Consider the following 24,672-nt stretch of genomic DNA (forward strand, 5'->3'; position numbering starts at 1 on the left):
TGGCTACAACTAGACTTATCTAGAAACACATGGGTGACAAGAGATAATACATTGAATGCAAATCGAAAATGTTATGATAAAAATAGTGGAGGTGATTCAGGGAATAGCAAAAAAAATTTTTTAAATAGTTATTTTGATGACTACATAAGTTACAATTCTTATAATCACACCTTTTACATAGAACCGCATATGCTAACTAGAACATCTCGAAAAAAGATTAATATGAAACATTAGTATTCCTGTTGATATTACAGCACAAAACCGTTGGATATAAAATTACATAAAAAGTAAAACAACTTCAAACAAGTTTTAAACTCTGTCCTTAACAAAATAGCTATCGCAAAGGTTAGTTGAATTCATCATTGAATTTTCCTTCTAAAGATGTCACCGATAAAACATGAAACAATATTTTTAACTGATTTCATTAAAGGGTTAACAATTTATTTGAAGCACCGAAGGTTTTATTTCACAAATCCCAAGTAACCATCGCAACACAAGTTAACTAATTAATAAAAGCAATGTTTAACATTCAATGGATTGCTGAATTTTCGCTAACAAGTTGTAAATACCTACCTCGTTATATTTCAATTAATAACATTTACAGAAGCTCACTTTATCAAGTTACCCAGCTTTGAGCATTGTAAATGGTTTCTAGGAATTAAGCTTGTTTAGTATGCTTTATGCTGTTACTAATTTTTATCCTAAGTGAAAAACAATTAAATACGAATGAAAGTTAACTATAAGTATTGATAGTTTAAACTGAGCGTTCTTATTTTGCTTATAACTATCAAGCTTTTAAAATATTAATTCAGTTATAATTTATAAATTTATTTCAAAACTAATATTTAAGTTGTACTTATATACTCGTTTTAGTCCATCCTTCTATTGCGTCGTTGAGTGGTTTGTAAATCTTTTGTGGTTTTTGTTTCTTTTACTACCTTCCTTTTTTCTGTAAAATCGGTCTTTCATGTTTATCATTAAGGTGTGAGCTATATTATATATTTACGAAAAGGATATAAAGAATTCTTCATTTGGCCTAAGTGATCAACGCGTACCAAGATTATAACTGCATAAAAAAATATTTAACTAAATAAATCAAATCAAATAAACGATCTAATATACCATAACATTAGGTACCGAAGATAAGGAAAATATTTAGCACAACAAATTTATATTTATCTCGAAAACATAAAATAAATGTTATCTTTTAGTAATGAGCCTTAATTAAAGGGTGTAGCCTACTTGAAACAAAATTATTCTCTTGTTCAAGTGACACTAGGATCCGGGTTTCAGAGGTGTTAACATGATTCATGCTACTTATCTTCCTCTTCATAAATTGCGTTTCCTATTCAGTGTGCCGAGTTTAGATGTTGTGAGTGTATTTACCGACCACCCCCAGTAGTTTGAGAATAGAAATGTAGCTAAATAGGTCAATTTTCTAATTATTACTGCCAGCTATGTATATTATATTCGGCGATTTTCTAGATGTTCTTTAACTTAACGTTTTATAATGTAAGTACTGTAAATTTAAAGTGCATGAACTAAGTTTCTGTTTTAAAAAAGTAGTCTATATTTATTTTCAACGTTTGATGTAATTTGAAACCTTTACTCCAATTATTAAGGTTGTACGGTAGCCAACCTTAATAGTGTGAAATCTATACAGTTAACAGTGTGATAAAAAAAATGAAATAACTAAATGGTTTGTTTTAATGAGCTGCCGTGGTAGATTCTCGTCAAAATGACCAATTACTTTGCAATTGTAAATACTAAATCCCACTGAAAGTATCATTTATTACATTAAACTTCTGAATACATATTTTTCTTAAAATCAAGAATTTACCTGCAGGGTAGAATGAATCTCTGTAAAAATTTCAATTCAGTTTCCCATAGGCGACTATGTTTCTTAATCCCTGAGGGCTTATATGAACATCAAGTATTTAATTTAGCCTTGAAAATAGCGAACATTTTCCTTCGTTTAAACCAGAGACTAAGCTCCTTAGTCTATGGTTTAAACATAAAAACGAATCTATAGATCTGAAGTTGACCGAAAATGTCAACACAGGTGTTTTAAAAACACGCCGGTGGAATTAAAATACTGTTAAATTCCTTCTTTTACCTACGACCGTTTTTTAAAGTAGCCATTTCAGTTCAGTTCTTAGAATTGAAAAGTTTCACTTAATAGCTGTTTACTTTCATAACGGCATAGTTTCATTTCATAACAGCATAGTTTTTCTCATAACAACACAGGTAACGGACCAATGAGGTTCAAGGATTGAGAGAAAATAAGTAAAATAGTAATGTTTCGAACGTCAACTAATCAGCTGATCAGCTGATCAGTTGGCAATTTCAATTGTTGATCCGACTTGTTCCTGTTGATACTCGCGTATTCTTAACCTAAGTTAGTGGAAGTTAAAGGAAGGTAGATTAAACTGATTTTAAATGTCAGTTAGTGAAAGCGAAGTTGACGAGATGGAAGTGAGAGCACAAACTGTTTGTGCTAATCGTTTGTCACCAAAATCGAAACAAAGGTATGAAATTACATACCAGTAATTCATTAAATGGATGAAACAAAATAAGGTTAAACTTATAAATGAAAATACGCTCTGGTTTATTTTGAAACACTCTTAACCAATTTTTCACCTAACTCGTTGTGGACCACATATTCGATGCTGAAATCTAACTGTAAATTAACTGTTTCACTATATTATTCAGTCGTCCAAAATAATATGCAATATTTCCCTAATTGTACCTGATATTTATGGTAAGAATGCTGCTAGCAGAACCTATTCACTGAAAAAGGTAACGTAGGTATTATTTAACGAAGTTTTACAAACACGTAATTACATGAAATCAGCTGATTAAACAAAAAGTCGTTGCATCACTTTCAGTGGCAATGACAATAAACGAAAACATAACCTCTCTAAAGAAGTTATGAGTAGTGATTGTTAGTAATTAAAAACCAGATTGTTAGTAATTAAAAAACGGTCGTAGGTAAAGTAGTGTACGCAACTCGCGTTAATAGTATCGTACGACGATAAGTTAGGCTCGTGCCTTAAATTTTCTACTAGTGTCGTAAAGACTCCTTAACGCAATCGTTGCGTAAACTACTATAAGAATACACATCGCCTCCTGAATTTCATCTTTTCAATTAATTTACCAACCACTTGAATAAATAAGTAAAATATGTGCAACAGCGAAACATTCCAATATTAAATTAAATTGAAAAAAAAAACGTGATTGTTTTGAAAGACAATATAATATATAATACTTACAACCCCCTTCTAATATGAAGAAAGGTACCACCAGTACCAGACAGTCCCCCCTCCCTTCAACAACACAGCACCCCCCACAGTCGCATTACTTTCACACACTGCTTGTTTATTAATGCGTCTATTTACAGCCTATTTGTTCGTCTTTGAAGTATTTTCTCGTTTCCTACTGTAGTTTCACGCACGGTTGGCGGTCCATTTGAGCGAGAGATTGTAGACTCCTTTGAAGAGAGCGGACAGTAATGGCGTTTTGAAAACAGTAAAATCTAAATGTAGTGACCATTGAAAATCGCAAGCTTTTCCTCTTTTGTGAAGTTTCTGAGGTTAAGTTTGTTTATCGTGGTTGTTTTAGAACTTTTACAAGTAGCCTACATTTTGAAAGAGAAATAATGGTCACAAAGTTTAGGTTACTTTTAATGATAATGTGGTAAAAAAAACATAATCAGCCTCAAAACCAATGCTGTTCAGTATCATAGATGGATAAATGGTATAGAAATATTATTTGCGTTGATTATAATTTTAATGAATACTCCACCAACCTTCCCCAGTATAAAACAACATATAATTCTTGAGGAATTACACAAAATTCTCGACGTGTATTGCCCTTACCCCTTCTCTAACAAATCGTAATAGGCCTACTTACCCAGAGTTCACTAATACATTTTAAACCAATGGAACTCCTATCAATAGAACTTTATTTAAACAATATAATATTTCTACTTCTTTTAGCATTTATTATCACACTCATATTCATCGCATCAACAAAATTTACAATATTTTACATACAAAAAATAAACCCAAAATTACAACTGACACAGTTTTTTTCTAAAATTGTCACTGAATTTTCATGGTGAAGTGTCGATGTGTGGACATGTTTACTTTAAAAGGCTGCGAGTGCCCTAAAAGCACTTTGTGGAAGATGCAATGTCAATCTGTACTCTGGTCCATTAGTTGACATAAACGTTCGTGTCCAATCCCCTGACACTGCAGTGTAAAAAGCATGAATCTAGTATTAAAAGTGCCAGTATGCAGTATGGTGGTTGTTGAAAAAAAAAATGCAATAATTAAGTTTTATGGCGAGAGTGCTTCAATAAATTTATAGCAAAATGGACTTCACACAGTAAACATATACATATTTATTAGGTTTAAACACATAATGATTGTAATGGGCATATCGACCAATGCGTTTTAGACACAAACAAATAATGCATTGATATTTTACTGCGGTTCATGCAACAGAGAAAAGATTCCTATTTATCACAATGTTTAGTTCATAATAAATTATAAACTATTAAAAACAGCTTTAGTGTTACTCTGAATCTAGGTAAATTATCACAGGATTGTTTTCAGAGACCCGGGCTTTTAGGAACACATAACTTATGTTTAGTACATTTAAAAACGCACACTGTTTCGTAAAGACAGTGACAAGGTATAAGTAAATTGATGGATATAAAAATCGATTAAAAATAGTACTATAGATAAAAATACAGGTGACGTCAAAACGGTCTTGGATATATGTCATGTAGATAAAAGAGTATTGCAATACAACAACGTGGTAGTCGGGACTTTATGTTTGTTTGATTGCTATCCTGGCCCCAATATAGGTGGAATGAAAAACGTCAGTGTTTCAAACCACAACACGACACAAACATTGGACTCTGTTGTGTTGTTGTGTTCAGCTGAAACATCTAACTAGACCTACTACACAAATCGACTGCAATTTACTTTAGGTCCTACACTCATTCGAATGAAAATATCGTTTGTTCGATTGTTTCATTCGATATATCGTTTGGTTAGTTAGGTTAGGTTAACCTTACCTATCTAATCAAACGATATATCGAATGAAACAATTGATTAATCAATATATCGATCGATATTTTCATTCGAATGAGTGTAGGACCTAAAGTAAAGTGCAGCCCACAAATCTACACGCTACTACATGCTCGGGAGTTAACCAGCATGTATGTGTACAGCAAAATGTGAAGGGTAAACTTCGTTTATGTTTGATCCCTGGTATTATTTTTTAGATAAATTTTGCTTGTTGTATATAATTCTTTTATCACTAACTTTGAGTCTGTTATTTCTTATCAAATGCTAATTAGTTTGTACTAGCTGTTACCCAACCCAGAATTTTGCACTTATGCACTTTAACCCAGAATGAGGTAGGACCCTATGGTGAAATGTGGAAAAATCCACTAGTTGTTGTATAATGACTTCGTGTATGAGAATGTAAAGTTAGTTGATATTTTATTTTCAAAACTGATCGATGATAAATATCAATTGCACTACCGTAGGCTAACTAACTTATCTCGAAAGTGTGGTTGTGTTATTGACAAAACAGTTATATATTTTACAGGGTTTTTATAGACAAGGCTTTTTATACTTTATTATATTCCAAACAACAACAGCAACTAATTTAGTAGTATATAAAATAACAACTAAGTAACAATGAGATAGCATTTAGCCTACTATATCATTACATGCAAAAATGTATTATATTTCAAACAAAGATACAACTATTAAACACTTAGTTGCAACTCAAATTTTACAATCCAATTCAATTTTTATGTCTCCAGCACTTCATAGTCCACACCTGTTGTATTTCCAAAGCTTGGGTCACAATCCATAGATCCATCATCAACATGTGTTGCAATGATATACGGGTAATCCAGTTTCTTGTCACGTTTTTGAGAAACAAGATACTTTTTGTGGAATCTCCCTCCTCCCCCTCCCCCCAGATGGCGTGGCATCCCTCATAATTACCCAACACAAAAACCCACGAGCCCTCGGTCGGAAAATTGGGCTTAATTGTAGATTAGGAGACGTGACCAAACTACAGCTGGACAAACGAGACTTATTGGGCTTTCTTACTAATTACGAGATATCGGGCATTTATAGAAATGCAGTTGATGATTAGGATTGGTTCAAAATCACCCAGTTTATGTATTTCCTTTAAATAAGTTGAAATACAATTTTTCTCATGCCGCAGTTAACGTATCTTCAAAATAATGCGTTGCGAGGCCAGAGTACTGTAGCCCTTTTTCTTCCAAGTGCAACAAAATATCAATGGAGTCGAGTTCATAAAAACCTCGACCATTTAGCTTTAAAGATTAATTTATAAATGCAAAAATATAAGTTTTGTTAATTATTTAGCTATGAGTTTTGCACTGTGACAAAAAATATAACAATCACACTACCAAATGTTTATTTCCCTACTTAGGCTGTTGGTTTAGCTTGAGTCCGTGATCAAAATAGTCATTTTATACCATAGTGATAAAAATACTAAATTGGGCCTGTTGTATTCAATTTTGAGCAATTAATTATTAAACTAGATCATCATCACAAAGTTGAGTCAGAAAATCCCCAATAAACTACGATGTGTTTAATGATGATACTCAAATACTTGTTAATAAACATCAAAATGGTTCATTGTTTTATTTGCGATAAAATAGATACTGATCAAGTAACAAGATTTATGAGATGACAATAAAATAGCTTAAGCAATTTTTGTCGTTGAAAAAACTGCATTTTTGTTTATTACTGTACGGGGAAACAGATGTGAATAGTTATTTGTGTAACTAGTGGTGAAAGTGGCACTTTGCTGCACACGAGAGCAATGTTTACGCACGAGCCGCAGGCGAGTGCGGAATGATCTCGAGTGCAGCAAAGGCCTTTTTCACTCGTGTTACACATTATATTTTTCCTACAGTCACTATAAAACATAAATAATTAGTCTTTCAAACACTATACAACACGTTTTTAGGTTCAGCTAGCAACACAATTACACAAATGGTGCCCTGGAGAAAGTAGTACCCGTGGTCCGTATCACTCCGCTATTTTTCCTCGGCAAGAAATGTTCTCCGTCTTTTGAGAATATAGTTCCGTATGTTTTTGTAATTTGAAGTGGTTTCCGCGCCTAAAAAAAATGCTTTAAAGGTATTTTCTTGTTTATTAAGACCGTAGGAATGTTTTAAAAACGTTTAAAAGAAAAGTCCAGAAAGTTCAGAAATACCAAAACTATAAACACGAAATGACAGGTTAAATCGTAGTTATAATAGTCAATCAGCTGTTCATAGTATTATTATCTTTAAGTTTTGCCAACCTATTTCCAAGCGTACACGGATTACGTGCATAATAAAACCACGCTGTTTTGTGTTGTTTGGTTGGAATCCTGATGTGCGGCAAAGTATAAACCGTGCGGCAAAGTATAAACCGTACGGCAAAGTATAAATATGCAGCAATTAGCAGCTTTCTGTACTATAAACAGTACAGGGAAGCCAACTTTGTCGGGTGACTGTAGGAAAAGATATTTTTTTTATAATTTTAATTAGACCTGTTGAAAGAAGACTTTTTAAGGTTAACATGACATTAAAATATGACGTGATGAATATGATCAAGGAGTATTTAAAATAAAACAAGGTAACTAACCTGTGATATTATACTAAAGTAGATATTATAGACTAAATTATAGAATATCAATATGTTACAATGAAACTTCTGTTATTAGTTAGTTTGTTATTTTTAGTCGTTTGGACAAACTATGAGTAATTGAATAAAAGCTCAAGTTCCAAGGAACGTTCAGGTGTAACGTTGTTCAATAACCAATAATTGTTGCCTTTAAGAGAGAAACACGAGTTGCTATCAAGGAACAACATCTACTGTTCGGTTTATATTTGCCACAGAATGTTTTTTTTATACATCTACTTAAATTGTGTTCTTTTGATCGAATCATAGCCACTGCATATCGTAGTACTGTTACTGTTTTACTAAACTCTCTTATAAATAATACTTTACAACAACTGCTACTTTACATTGTGTCATTGGAAGGATATTCCTACCTTGATATAAGATAATATAAGACAAAAGAAAATACTTAGTATGAATAATTCATCCTGAGCTTTGATATTGTGTACGTTACGTACTGCTGTGATAAAGATCGTTTCTTATTTGCACAGAAGGAAATATTTCGAACCAAGCAGATTAGAAATAAAATGTCCAAGAAATTACAAAATCAAGCATAGTTACAACAATTTTACAAGAACGGCAAAATCGTATCTCAGAGAGAGTTTGAATACAAATCAATTTCACGTTAGAATGTTTAAGCTATCAGCTTACAGAGTATTAAAAAATATCCGAACTAAAATTATTATTAAGCTTTGTTTTCTAACAGAATTGTAGTTATGTAAGAAACCATTTAACTCCACACAAATAAAATAATACAGAATTATTGTAAGTTTTAATAAAATAATGTGTGTATCTATTTCAATAGTTTTAAAAATACGCAAGAACAATAGTTATTCTGTGATTCTTTTACACAACCTTGCAGACCACATTTGCGTCGGAGATGGTATTATTTAGTTATAATTTTGGATCCGGAAACAGCCGGGTTACGAGCCAGAGACAGACGTTATTTACCGGTCTTAAACTTTGCGCGTAAGTTTATTTGGAAGTGCCATCAATCTGGATTATCTGGGCACTCTACTTCTGGGCTCGTTACAAATCCCGCATTTATGAATTTTTAACAATGGGATTCGACTTATGAGAAAAATAAAAGGCTGAGACATAAAAGCCTGAGAATTTTTGAGACATAAATTAAAAGCACAAAAAAAACTAAATGATGGAAATCTCGTTGACAAGCCGTTTTAGGAAAATGGTGTACTTAGTTTTATTTTTATACATTAAACCTAGACGTAAATCTTCGGTACTTACTCCTGTAATACCTTATCAATTATCAATTATTTAATATGGGGACGCCACTATGCGTATTTTAACCCAAATATGATTGAAGGATTAGTGTAGGATGAGTGGCGCGATCTTGTAGTCTTGTTAGTGACTAAGGCCGACATGTTCCTTAGACACAGCTGTTAACTAATAGCACATACAGCTAATGGCAACTAATGGACCTACAGTTTATAGTGGAATCCGAACCACATTTTTTCCTTCGTATTTAACGAATTGGTCTAATTATCAGGATGGTACTGCGGATAGTCGAGTACTCACTCGTGCGGACGTTACTCCACACCAGAGAGTATCGCATCCACAGTGCATGCCTATAAATATCCACAATTCGTGACCTCCTAGTAGCTGGATTACGACGCCACCTGTCCCAGTCTTATGTAAACAAGACGATATTAATTTTCTAAATCTAGGAAATATTTAGTGTTAATGGGTGAAACTGCTATTGAACACTTCCTTACGTATAAATAGTCTTTCCTTACCAATCGTGAAACTCTTCAAGAGACGAATGCATTTAAATAAAAAATCACAAACCGAACCCGTATTACAGAAAGTTATTTAACTATAAACAAGTTTCTTTTCATGTTAACTCATTAAGATCGAAATAACACTGGAATACGAATGAATACCTGTAATTTGACTCAAGAGACATTACCAGCTTGCTGTCCAAGAGAGAAAAAAACATTCCAAAAGTCTCCCCTCTTGTTTCGCGTAAGTGATTAATGTATATTGCCCCATTACATTCTTTTTTGTCCTTTGTTTGGTCCTCTTGCTTGTTTCCTGGGAGGGTAACAGGTCATACTTCCTCGCTCTTGTGAAAATAACGGTTTGTTTAGCACGTTATTTACGTAAGAACATTTATCTCTTGTTGAAGCGGTATATTAGTTGTGTTAGTTTACTAAACCCTTTTATCTTAAACAGATATAAATATCTACTCTTATTATTTTGTATTCTCAACATGAACAATATTTATAACACGGATTACTAAGACATTCTTTGTATGGTAAACCTTTAATCATACTTATGAACCATTGCATGAAAAACATTTAACTTCTTAGTTCCAAATTAGCTTTTTAGGGTTTTTGCGAATATTGATTTTTTGCATAGGAAGTAATAACAAGTTTTACAACATTTTGAAGGAGAAAGTATAATATGAGATTATATCACTTACTTAGTGATGTAAATATTTATTTTGACATTTTTCAGGTAGATCATCGCAAATCAAACTAATTCCAATAGTGTTTAGAAGTCCCCCTTGCACTTCCCATACTCGTCAAAGGAGTTACCCTAGAATGAATTAGTCGATTTCTCAAGTGTTCCAGTTTAGACGCTTCGAAGCATAACTCACGAGGAATTATTATTATTTACGACTATTCACGTCTACAGAACAGCTCCACAATTACCATACAATCCGACATAACGAAGGAACGAACCGAGAACAGCTCTCCGCCTTATTGTTATGATCCAAACTCCAAATAGATAAACGCTTTGTTATTGGCGCGTTATAACTTTTATATGTGTCTGTTTTTTTAGACTCGTTATGTTATCTGAATACAGCAACGATGTAAAGTAGGTATCCAGTAACATTATAAGATCAATCAATTATACGTGTTGTAATTTAAGCTGCATTAGATTGTCTGCAGAGTTAGAAAGAGCTACTTTCTTTACCTATAGTAAATCAACTAAATACCACATTTATGGTTGGTGATATTAAATAAACTATACATACATTGTGCGCTCCATAGGTTGAAAGACATTTTTAATTATGGTGTCTTTGTGTCCTCTAATCAATTTTAATAAGCTGATTTTGGATGATAAAATAAACGTCAACAAATTAACCTGTTTTTACGTTTGGTCAACTCCATTTCTTTAGAAAAAAATATTTTGTGAGCTTTTTACATTCCTTCATTGCGTTCCATGCATGTTAACAATTTTGGAATTTTCTTTTATATTTAATTCAAATACTGTTACCGATATTTTAAAGCTCCACACAAACTTGTGTACGGTTAGGTTGGGTGCCAACATGGTGACAACACGTTCACTTTTAACTTTATGTCCATTGATTGACCTTGTCGGCCGCCCATGTAGCAGACGACGTGTCGCTCGACGTTAGAAGTCTGATGAACTTTACTTAGTCTGTCGCAGATTGAACCTCTGCCAAGTGTCGCATGTGTGTGTACGTGTGTATTAGTGTGCGTGTGGTAGTCCGATCTCTTCTTCTCGGAACAGTTCGCTATTCGAGTCTAATATTACCGACGCATCCATTGTTGCCTTGTTGTGGGCGTAAAAACTAACAGAAGCATAGGAAATCATAGGAAATCGGCTTGCTAAGAATGTAATTAATTTGCATTAGAAATTTTGTCCAATTTATTATGAAAATGGTTGAAATAATTATTCTCCCAATATCGTAGCCGAAATAAAGTTAAATAAACAACACTTGTGAATTTTGATCTTGGATGAAAATGTTTTACACCACGGTTTACCTTCAAGTTAAACCGTCAGACCTAACTCGAACATGAGGTCATGCTAATGGGCTATTATCAATTTGCTCACTTACACATTATTTTAGAAGGGCTCACTTACACATCCCTTAATTGGTATATGTAAACAATACTTGGTGGTAAGTCCTAACTTTGGCTTTTAATTTTAAAATTTCTTTTTTGTAGGTAAAATATTTAACTGATTGTCAAATACTAAACAATGTTAGCTTTCTTAACATCGTATTTTACATAGTGGTTTTTGTAAGACGCCGACGTAATATATGACAAATCTAAAATATGAAAAGCGTACAGTTTTGTTTTGCTCTTGAACCAATAAAACTTCATTCAGTATACATATTTCTTTCTATATACATATTTGTTACAAAAATATTAAACTTTTCATATTTCCCTTACCTGTATATCCATTTATTAAATTACATTCATATTTGTTCTTGACTTTTCAAGGAAACGAACAAACACGCAAATAAAAAAACTGGTTACCGGTATTCTCAATTTTCTAAAAATTTTAATTTATTTCAATCCAATAATAGCTTAAAAACGAAACTTACAACGTCGTTTAGTTTATTTACAGGACACATTACAAGAGCGCAGTAAATACGTCAGTCGTTTCTCTTCATTGTTGGCCCCTTGCGTGCAGCCTCCGAAACAAAACATACCATCGATGTTGTGGAGAAGATCTTAGTATATTTTAAACATAAAAATACACTCCAATCTTGTACTTAGATGTATATCATACTTCGCCCCGCAAATTTACATAATTTAGCCCGATGGAATTTAACTTAGTCTGCCTTATTAAAATGTGTAACCAAAGGTAGTTGACTTTTGATCCTTTTTAGAGTTAAAAGCTTTTTTTTAAATAAGTAAATTTTAATGCCATTCATAGAGGTGGCAAAATATTTAAACGGGGTGATAGTGGTAAGCAAATGTATGGCTGCATAGTAAATACGCAAACCATACACATGGTTTGCCTTTGTGTAATATTAACGCGTATCGACGTTTGTTTTTACGTTTGAAAAGACAAAGCCCAAACCGAGTCAAACTGTTATTGGGGCGGCTTATGTTAGATGTGCCTCACCCTCATTCTTGTTCCTTCCCGGAAGGTTTTGACCTTCTTTCCGCGTTTTTCCTCAATCTAAGTCAACCCTCGAAAAACCCTTAAGACCCAAAACTGAGGATATCTCACGTTGTCGAAGCGTACTTGTGTGCTTATACACTTCAGAATAGATCGTTCCTATACAGTGTGTTTCCATTAGGAATGTTTGCAAGTAAATAAAACGTAATAGAGATAATAAACACTTTGGTAAAACAATTATTTTGAAACAGATTCGTTGACGATAACACTAAACTTGCTCTCTTTCGTGGCCAAAGGCCACCAAGGAAGAGGACGTTAGGACAACGTGCTTCAAAGTAAGGTCTTGGAGTTAAGTCCCCATTGTTGTTGCAAAAAGGTGGATTGTCTAGAGTTTCTGCAAACTTTCCAAGGTGAAGTAGATCTTTTGGTTTCGCTTTTGGTTTCTTAACATGAGTGGTCTGTCTGTTTATGGTGCAAGGAATATAAGATATTTTGAATTGACAATTTCAGTTATGAATCAAATCAATCATGGTTCATTTATGTTTTAATTAATTTTAATCTCAATGTTGTTGATGACCCTTAGGGGTGTTATCAGTCATAACTTGTCTAACTTATAAAACAACGTAAACAATTAAAAAAATTACAAAAAATGGCACTCAATAACTTTAAATTGTTAAACTCTTTTTAGGTTTTAAAAATAATTTATTAATAGTAACAACTGTACCGTTTTACAGAACTACTGTTTCCTTGTCCGTTTCTCCAGAGCAATAAATTATACAGGCCGCACATGAAGCTCGCCTTGTTGGACACGGCTGTTACTGAATATTCTACACATTTATCACAATCAAGTATTGACACTTTGTGAGGTCATCGGTTGACCCCCTCCCCTCCCCCTCCACTCAACCTCTTCCTCATCAACCGGTGTTGATTCAGCAACTGTTAACAGCGTTGGTTGTTGGTGGTTTTCACTGAGCGCCTTGAATTATCTCAGCCTTGAGTGATCTAGTTGAGGTAGTTCATTAACGTTTTTGTACTAAGATTGCTATTATATCTTTGCTATTATAATAGATGTACCATAATAGAATACTATAATAATATATATCACTAGCAAAGTATCCGTCCTTCGTAGGGGTTAGCATATAAGTATAAAATGCTAATTGCAGTTATAGGAGAGGACACAGTTTAAGAAAATTTGGTTCTTTTAATCCATACGGTATGCTATAGTATAGCACATAGACCATAGCCATAATGTTCTACCACTGCACCTAAACCATTTCAAATTCAAATTTAAAGTTGGAGGCTTAAGAGGGCAAGATTTATGTGTGTATATTTTGTTCTTGTCTAAACAAGAAATTGGTTCTTCGTATACAACGTCATTTATATCAATAATAAACAACCATGTTTTTGCAAAAGAAATTTAAAATATTGTGTTTAAAAGGTCAGCATTGACTTTTTGCCTGAGTAATAGCATCAATAAAAATGTCTAAGTGGAAGAAATGCTGTTAGAGGCCATTTAGCGCCAAGCGAGCATGGAACGTCCATTTTGTTGTCTATAAAAGTTTTATTTATTGTATCATCCACAAATACAGCAAAGGTCGTTTGCTGAAGCAAACAATACACGATGGACTTGGCTCATGTGATAAATCGTACACTGCTTTTATGTAATAAGGTTATAATAAGTTGTAAACAAGTAATGGTCATCATAAAAATGACACTTGCCAAATTTTGTGTGTTAGTCTCGCCAGTGGTTCACCATTTATGATTGCATTTATTTGTTACTTTTTTATAATAGGAATAATGTTATGTCGATTATTAGTCATGCAGTAAAAGGACTTGATAGTAGTGGAAATGGGTTCAGCAGGTAACATTTGTTTAAAAATTACATGTGAAAAATATTGTAAACTGTTTATTTAAGGAGTAGTTTAGGTATTCATTGTTTTCATTGATCTTAACGTTGCAGTTAATTTTATATTAGAGTTAGTACATATTGTGAGATTATGAACTGAATACTATTAAATATTCTTCCATTAATTGGTATATCACCTTGTAAAGGATGGAACGCATTTTCTGTTGATACGCCTCAGGTTAAAAGTTATCCTACAATTTGCCATCGAGAAATCTTGAATAACAGTTATTTACCGTTAATATACTATGGCAAATTGTGAGTTAAATATTAGTAACAAAACCTCAATTTGTTGCAAATACAAATTGTGGAAAGCTCAATCAAATGATCAAACTACGAAAGTTAAATTAGAAGATGTAAAAGTTTAGATAATGTTAAAAATACACCAATATGATCTGTATTTTAGATAAAAGTTTAACTCTTGAAATAGCACCACTACATACTTAATAGTTCATTATATTATCATGTCTACTATTCCACTACTCCATTATGGACTGTTATCCAGACACAACTTTTAAAATTTATTAAAACTACGTTGGGGCATAGTACTTCTAACATAAAGGTTCAATTACATTATTAACTTATACTAACTATACGCTGTAATAGTTTTTACGTGACTTAAAATACACGGGTCTTCAAAACAAAAGGTGACACATTATAGAAAGATACCTATGACGATTTTGTCTTGCTGTTATTCAACAACATCTAGTTGTTCAAGGTGAATTTGATCATATAAACATGCAATATTTGAATCCAAGGTTCTTAAATCATAAACACGTCTGCCATTAGTGTTTCAAGGTTCAGTAGGAATCCCTGCCAAATGAGTATCATCAGTCTGCATCACGAGTAAAGTTTACAAAGAAATCCTTGGATTGAAATGTGATTGATGACACATAACAAAGGTTAAAGACTTTTTCATACTTTTATAAGTAACATTGTATCCCTTAATCATGTTTTTTTTATTTAAATACTTACAAGTGGGTCATTACCTATTTTGATTAGGTAAGCGTGATCCTCCCTTCAATAATATGTTAGCATATCTAATGTTAAATCTATTTTACGATCACGTTATTGTTTTATATGTTGAATGGATAGTTGATGGTTACGGACCAGATAAAATATTACTCTTTAGTTGAGTTGAATCAGCTTATCATTGATTTGAATTTAGATATTTTCAGGAAATATCATCTTAAATGTAAGCTCAAGGGAAACCTTGTGTGAGTCATGAATCATTGGTACTTAATATTAGTAGGTTGCATGATCAGTTTGTATGTCGATTGACCATGTCAACGGACTGCATGTTACAGCATGCTTCAATAGCTTTAGTTGAGGTCAGCGGCAATAGTCATTTCATGGTTGATATTTTTGGAATATTTGTTGGAGTTTTCGAAGCGGTCAACTATATTTAACTAATCTTTGTTAAACATTCAACAAATTTATTTTTACATAAATTAAATATGACATCAGTCTTAAAATGATTTACTGCAGCTTAACACTCAATGATTCAGTAAACGTGTGCAGGGATATCTGTTATTTCGATATTTAATTTTGTTCATACTTTGGAGGAAGAAGTATTATACAGTATAGCCTACTCATCAAATAATGCCCTTCCATTAAATACAGTATATTTAACAGGAGTATAACATGTGCCTTAAAATGTGTTTTTTTTCTCTACCCAACTATATTATCAAGTTAGGGTCATTATTTTATACAATTGTGACAAAATAAAAGCTTTTTATGTACATTGCTGCTAATGTCAATGCTTTCAAACATGATTCACGTGCAATATGATTACCATACCAATACAGTAACTCCTATATGTAAAGGGGGTGCAAAATGTTCACTGAAAACTGCACCTCTCGGCGGTTTCTTTTGGTGTTCATTACGGAGAAAGTTCAGTGAGCAGCACGCCCGGTGTAAACTATCCACAGCTGGTGACGCGGACCGCGCCTGCGTGGGGACAACGCATGCGCACATCGCACCACGCACCTCACGCGCAGTCTCGTCTGTCGCGCCGCGCACTGCGGTCATGCGGTCAGACCGACGTGCAAAAACTGGCAGCGATACTGCGGTATATTCTGACCGCGTGGGAACACCTTACCACATTCACAAGGTTGACAGTTGTGTGAGACTGTTTGTAGAAGACAAGTTATTGAATTGTAGACTACAAGTATATGCTCAGATTGAATTAAATTTGTTAGTGAATGTGGAAATAGCTAGTTAACAAACATTAAGGAAATATTTAGGAATTGTGGTGTTTTATAGAAAAATGGCAAGTTACGTGGGCACGAAATGTCTTAAATTAATGTTTTTTTTTAAGACTTTGGACATCCATCAATAATATGTTTCAAGAATATTAATCGGTCTAAGAAAATGTTTTCGTGGAAGAAACTCTAAAAATTATATAACAAGATCAGTCTCATTATGTTCAAACAATCATCCTTAAGACCTATAAATTATATAAAACCCTAAACGTTGTTAGTAATTTTAATTAATTGGAGCCAAAGGAGGACCTCGTTACAAATACAGTAATTAATTATCGACACAATGTCGGAGCCAACAAAGAAGTCCGCACGAGCGGCTAAATATAAGACAGAAGCATTCCGCTGTAGCTGGCATTCCAGAAACGCTTGATATCAAAAGGAGAGGTGAAATGCGAGGAGGTTGAATCAGACAGTGCTGTGGTGCTAGGGCTGTGACGAATTGCTAATATATCATCAGGTAGCTGAGAAGAAGACCGGTCTGGCACTTGTGCTGGTACATCAAGATTAACCGAGGATGGGGCGAGGCGGCGCGTTTGAGTTTCATTTCGGTTTGAAAAAGACGTCCAGGGAGCGAGACACGGTGTTTGAGCTTACAGACTTGCAGAGTGAAATTTTTACGTTAACTATAGACTATTTACGGAAAAAAGTCTTCTATTATAAAACAGATGTCTGTCACAACTCCAAAACAAATTACGCCAGTTCCTTGAACTAAGTATGCATTTAGAATTTAAATATGTTACACATTAACACTATACACGTAATGAATTCCTTATTTTTAGGGGTAGAGGAGAATAGCATACTGTAAGTAACATGGTCAAGAAATCGTGAGAGTGCTTAATAACAGTGCATACATAGTTTTCACTGTACGAATTCCTTTTATTTTTACATATGCCATTAGCAACGTGTAAGTTTTTGTAAGGACAAGTCCCTGGTCTAAAAACTATCGAACGTACTACAACAAACATAATAGCAACTCAATATCCTTTGAGGATTTAGTGCGAAAACAAGGTAACGGAACCACTACTCTAACTCACCCTGTAGATACTATCTGTTTGTTCGCTCCGCTCTGAGATCACTGCAGCTGACGTAGAAAGCTGAGCCTGCGGTCCCGTGATCTAGTGATAACTGACTCAGGCCTACTTACACTTCCGACCTGGATAATTAAAGGTCTCAATTAAATTATTATTGTTACCTTACAATATCCGTTTAGTGTTGGTAGATAGACAACTACATGTTTCGTGGCGACTGCCACATCCTCAGGTTATCCTCTTCTCAGATTCGTCATCAATTTAAAACATAAAACACTGAACACACGTAGAAAAACACATTACATTAAACATTTATTTTGATACCGTCACGGTGCGTGCACGCATTTGGTCGCCGCCGGCCCGACCATGAATTCTAAAGGTCTCGGACTGGCCGAGGCAAAATATCACTAACCTTCAGTAGAAGCACTTTAGAAGGCCATTTTTAATAGTCTCTTTTCAAGAAATAAATTCCATTCCATATTCTGTTAAGAAACCTATAATACCAGAGTATTTGATCCGCTAATGTAATTTATACATATATGCTTTTTTAGTTTTGTTATCTTAAGTCATTGGCATTTTAAACGAGTTTGTAAGAGAACCTTACAAATCCTGGACTTGTTACTGTGTCTGATGAGTATATTCTGTTAATAGAAATAATATTAGTTTATAAAAATTACCATCCGACCATTTATTGTATGGCCTAGCATGATTTAATTAATTTACAGCTCAATGAATGTGGCATTTTGGCTCGATTTAGCTAGGAATCAACTATATAGCGACCATCAAAGTTGAACACTTCAACCATTTAGATACACAGATAATTAATAATAAACTAATACAGTATTTTAAAATTCGATTTACTTTCCTCAGTTGGTGTTAAGTCAGAAGCCTCTCTATTAAAAATCATCTTTTGTTTTCCCCATTTAAACCAAAAATGTATAAGCTCTTGGCTACGTTCGGGTCAATGCATTCATAACTAGGTCGGCAAAGTCACTGGAGAATTAATATGCATTTGATGGGAAAACTGGAATATAATGTTTTATGTCATTACCATTTCATTGGTTTTGATATTTTATTTTTCGTTCCGTCACTTTCTAATGTATGAAAAAAATGTAATTTTACCATAATAGGTACAATGTTGATTTTCTACAAGATAAGTTCAAATAGAAACATCTGATAGTAGTTTGAGTCCGTGTTAGTTGTAGAAGAGTAATCATTTGCAACCTCACTCGGTAACAATGTTAACTGATGAACTAGAGGAGTAATTAATCAAAAGTAGCCATCAATGGATCATCGTTCATTGCGTCCGCCAAGACAGCACATGCCCAGTTGAGAAACACCTTGATAACACGTCGATGACTTAGACCAACTACATTCATATCAATCTAGTACGAGATCTAAGATGAAGGTCAAAGAAAAGCTACTCTATTGAATTTCTCATCAAGATGACGGATCAGATGTTCAAACCTCTAAAAAACTTACAATATCTGACAAGCACAATATCGGCAACGCAATTGAGTCAGGTGCAATAGTGTATTCATGTGGCTTTTAACACTTGGAAACTGAAAAAGGCTACACAAATACATGAAAAAGAATCTGACAAGTGCTAAGGTCAAGCCTTTGATGGGATGAAAATGGCAGAAACTATGGATAAAGTGGAAAAAACCAGTTGGAGACCTGCGCTATAATTTATAATTTTTCATAATTTATGATGAACAATTTCCTTGTAAATGGTAAGTGCCCAGTTAAGGGATTCTTTATTATTCACCGATACTTGGGATGCATTGGAGCTGACATGCTTGATAAACGACAGTTTAAAGCGACTCCTAACTGTTTAAAGATGCGATTCGCCTGATATGAATAAATTCATACTCGAGTGCTATTGAAAGAGGACCCACAATCGGTTTAAAATTCAAACTTCGCGCGCCCTGAATGATCCCGTAGTTTCTACAGGGTGTTTCAGAACTCTCTTGTCATTGTTACGCCTAATAGATTCGCTGCCATTGTTTACAAATGTCGGACTCCACTGTTTACCTGTGACTGAGTCACAGACAAAAACACCGCTCGGACTTCTTCCGAAAGTTTTTGAGGACTGCAGTCTTGCTTACCTTCAGCGACACCGATCTTGTCGTGTCTTAAAAAAAGTTTTCGCACTTTTGGCGTTGAATCAATTTATATTTCGCAGCTGTGCCGACTTTGTTGATTGAGGGATACGATCTTGTTTTTGCCCCGGACACATAACGTCTTGGTTTTTACCGCGTACGGGTTTTAAGTTTAGACACGTGCGATCTGTAGTTTTTTTTAATTGTGATTACAAGAGTATTGTTCGAGCAAAGTAGGAAACTTTTCAAGTAAACAAAACGTTTCTTCATCTTCACTTTTTATGAATGTGCAGATGACGAAAGAACGAGAGAAATCGATTTCTAAGGCAACAGTAAAGGATTATCATTATTATTATTAGTTCGTAGATTCTTCGTAGCAATACAGTACACGGGTATTATCGTCAAACGGGATGGGGTTATTAGTCAAATTTGACCCTGATCGTGTGAGTAGAATTTAAATTTGCACACCTTTTATTTCGTGTCTCACTTCCCCGAATCCAACTAACCTACAACAAATATGGTTTATTAACATGGTTGATAACGAAACTGAGCTATAAATAGATCATAAAAATTAATAAAACGTATGGTTTTATTTTCAAATGGCAGGCAGTAGAGAGTATACATAGAGTACTTGTAACACCATTGTTAAATTTACGGATTTACTGATTCTGAATAATCAACTATGTTAAATCTTACCTAAACCCATTTTGCCAAGCTGTATAGACAAATTAATAGATTTCCTCATAATTACGTGTTTTGAAGGGTCTATTATATACCTACGTATTTTCCAAATCACCTCAGCAGCAGCGTGTGTGTACGCGTGTGTGTTCGTGCGTGCGAGAGTCACTTTGCGTAACATCTGGTTCCAAAACAACTCCGGTCGACCGCGTGCCCCAGGTGCTAATATTTTGGGTTTATCGCGTGACTTTTATATAAATTGGATGCTTTATGGGACACAATCAAGACTCGAATCAAGAAGGAATTTGGGCATAAAGGATTGAACGTGAATTCTACGATAACATCTGATAGTAAAAAGTTGCAACAAAGTTCGATCTGGCATTCAAATCTTAGATTGTATCTTGAGTGTAGTGGAGTAAATTGTGCATTTAGGACAAGCTGCAAACACTTCAGTATTGAGATACGACATATTGGTTGTTGATTTAACTGTAATTAGCATCGCTTGATCAGTTAGTTAATCTGCTGGGTAACATAATTAAGCTTCCTTTAATGTGTGTATGCAATATTGCAATTGATTTGTTACATTTATAGATTACTAGCTGTAATCCGCGGGCTTTGCCCCGTTTAACTTCTTAATTTTCAAGATTATCTCGTTCGCATGGCTCAATCACGTCCTGGTTGAAGTTTGTTCGCTACGTTCACTCACCTTTAGGTTGGAGCTCGTTCGCTACGCTCACTCACCTTTAGGTTGGAGCTCGTTCGCTGCGCTCACTTGCCTTCAGGTTAGCTCGTTCGCTACGCTAACTCGCCTCCAGGTTGAAGTTCGTTCGCTACGCTCACTCACCTTTTGGTTGCAAATTAGCTGTTGTCATAAATGTAAAAGAAATAATAGTGCTGCACCCTGTTGGTAATTTTTGTAACTTTAATGCTATTGAACATCACAGAACAGAACCAACTTGTTTAATTGAAACAGCTGTTAAGATTCAATAATTTCATTTCTAATAAGGTTAACATGGGAAACTCCAGAGCCACTGGGGCGGAGCCCGAAAGGATTTTTGAAATAAGAATATGCCTATATGTTAATCGGTAATGTGAGCTATCATCATGCCAAATTTCAGCCCAATCCGACCAGTATTTTTCGCGTTCACTTGTCACAAACATACATCCATCCATACATCCATACATCCAAACTTTCTCATTTATAATATTAGTAGGATTATATTTATTTCACGGTGTATCAAAACGCCTAAACAATACTCTCCAGCTTTCTTTTTTTATTTGTATTATTATTTCTATTTAGTTTATGGCAATAAATATTTGTCTGAGGGTACTTTTTCCCCATAGATAAAAACAACATGTTTTATCCATTAAAATGTAACAATTAAATTGTCTTCAGTGGAATTCTTTGGTTAGTGAAGTGGTTAGTCTCGGATATCTTTGGAAAAGTGAAAAATAATTGAGGATGGTGATCGCAGCTAGTAGGGATGGGTTTCCTGTGAAGAGCGTGATCGAAATGGTATTCGTAATTGCACGTATATTATTAAAAGTAGTTCATACTCAAGGCATTGTTTATACAACATGTCCCGTACCTAATTATCCTATACAGGAGTTTCAAAAAGAGAATTCTCTTTCGTCATGGAAAAATCTTTCCATCCCACAAAAAGCTTTTTACGCCTTCAAAATATTTTAAATCCACAGCTCAACCGGCCATTACAACTTTATCAAACAGTCCACCAAGTAAGTCTAGGAAGATTACAAGTTCCTGACATTGATTTATTCCTAATCTTGATCATTTATAATTGGCGAAAGTGGATGCTTATAACCCTAATATAATCGGACCTGAATCTCGAGTTGGGTCCCACATCACGGTGGGGCTATTAATGTTAATTGACAGACCTCTCCTAGGCTACTCGCCAGAAGCTGAATCTAGCCTCCAGTTAATACTGAGAAATCTGTGATTAATAAAACTAGATTTACTGGGTAAACACACATGCTATGGTAATGTACAATGACTTTAAATATTGGTTATTTGGTTGAAGTTATTTAACTGTGTTTACATACAAACATAATTTCCAGGTACCATCATCTTTAGCTCAATATACCAGTACTTACCTGAAACATGATTCGTTAATTTGGTGGAGCCTAAAACTGGTAACTTTAGGAACTAGTAGTGAACTTACATATTTTTGAGCACTATTTAGGTTTGGTTATGTTTTAGGCAGTGAAATAAAATGAAAATCCCCTTTTTTTTACAGCTACAGTTGCAATGGTTTTTATCAACATCCCCCTCTATTTATTATTAATTTTTAAATATACAGTGAGAGCTTTACCATTTCCTAATACTTAGGCCATAATCATTACCAATTTAAAAAGCAGCATTTTTTATCATAATATATATTTTTGAACATTATGAAATTGGGAAATTAATGTAAATACACTATAAAGGCTACACCTAGCTTAAGCGTTTCTGATCTGAACATATTTATGCATTAAACCAGTTTTAAATTCAATAAGGGTGAGGTGTCTTTGATAAAACTGCTGTAGTTGTTAACAAGACAGTTGTGAAAAAAATAATGAATATTACATATCCAAATACCATAAACACATTTACTGATTCTACATCCCCTAAAAAGCAATACCCAAACGAAAAAAAAAATACTTTACCTACGACCGTTTTTTAAAGTAGCCATTTCAGTTCAGTTCTTAGAATTGAAAAGTTTCACTTAACAGCTGTTTACTTTCATATCAGCAAGCTTCATTTCATATCAGCATAGTTTCATTTCATATCAGCATAGTTTCATTTCATATCAGCATAGTTTTTCTCATATCAACACGGGTAACGGACCAATGAGATTCAAGGATTGAGAGAAAAGAAGTAAAATTAAAATGTTTCGAACGTAAACTAATCAGCTGATCAGCTGATCAGTTGACAATTTTAATTGTTGGTCCGTCTTGTTCAATGTTCCTGTTGATACTCGCGTAATTTTAACCTAAGTTGGTGGTTAAAGGAAAGTAGATTAAACTGATTTAAAAATTTCAGTTTTAGTGAAAGTGAAGTTGACGAGATGGAAATGAGAGCACAAACTGTTTGTGCTAATCTTTTGTCACCAAAATCGAAACAAATTTATGAAATTACATACCAGCAATTCATTTAATTGACGAAACAAAATAAGGTTAGATTGTTAAATAAAAATGAGCTTCTGGTTCATTTTGAAAACCTCTTAACCGTTGTTTCACCCAACTCGTTGTGGACGACATATTCGATGCTGAGATCCAACTGTAAATTAACTGTTTCACTATATTGTTCAGTTGTCCAAATAAATAAAAATAGTAACGTATTATTTAACGAAATTTTACAAACACGTAATTACATGAAATCAGCTGATTATACAATAAGGCGTTGCATCACTTTCAGTGGCAATGACAATCAACGAAAACATAATCTCTCAAAGAAGTTATAAGTAATGATTGTTAGTAATTAAAAACCAGATTGTTAGTACTTAAAAAAACTGTCGTAGGTAAAGTAGTGTACGCAACTCGCGTTAATAGTCTTTACGACACTCGTAGAAGTTTTTAAGGCACTCGCCAAGGCTCGTGCCATAAATTTTCTACTCGTGTCTTAAAGACTAACTTAACGCAATCGTTGCGTAAACTACTATATCGTTCGTTATCAAAAACTGTACCTTGTATTATTTAACAGGCAAGAATACACCCCGAAATCTATCATGCATGAAATCTAGTTGAAACCTAGTACAGTGTCCCCATACCACATAAATATACAGAGTGTACTTTACTTAGCTAAACCTTAATAAGCATAACATTTTAGGATATATAACATTTCAACATTCTATTGTTAACCCTGTACGTTGGAATTTCAAGCATTTTGATGGTTGTATGCACAAGAAGTTACTTACTTGTCCTGCCAACTCCTTTTCAGGCAGGTCTCTTGGATGACTTCCCTCGTTTTATGGCATCGACGCCCTCTTGGTCGCATCCGAATTGCCAAGTTCTCCCAATATGGCATCTTATTGATCGCATTTAGCTAATTATTTATTCCGTGCTCCAAATTCCGGTCAGCATTTTTATATTACATCAAGGAAATCGGTACAAAACATGTCT

At 34.1% G+C, this 24,672-nt stretch overlaps 1 protein-coding gene across 13 annotated transcripts in view; it reads left to right on the forward strand.

The window, feature by feature from the left end:
* LOC128988605 (collagen alpha chain CG42342-like) overlaps window positions 1-24,672 on the forward strand; it is a 323,334-nt gene that overhangs the window by 785 nt on the left and 297,877 nt on the right. The gene's annotated exons all lie outside the window — the stretch shown is intronic.

This window comes from Macrosteles quadrilineatus, unplaced genomic scaffold (genome assembly GCF_028750875.1).
Source record: "Macrosteles quadrilineatus isolate MER2022 unplaced genomic scaffold, UCM_ALF_1.0 Scaffold_3__2_contigs__length_128488019, whole genome shotgun sequence".
Classification (NCBI taxonomy): Eukaryota; Metazoa; Arthropoda; class Insecta; order Hemiptera; family Cicadellidae; genus Macrosteles; species Macrosteles quadrilineatus.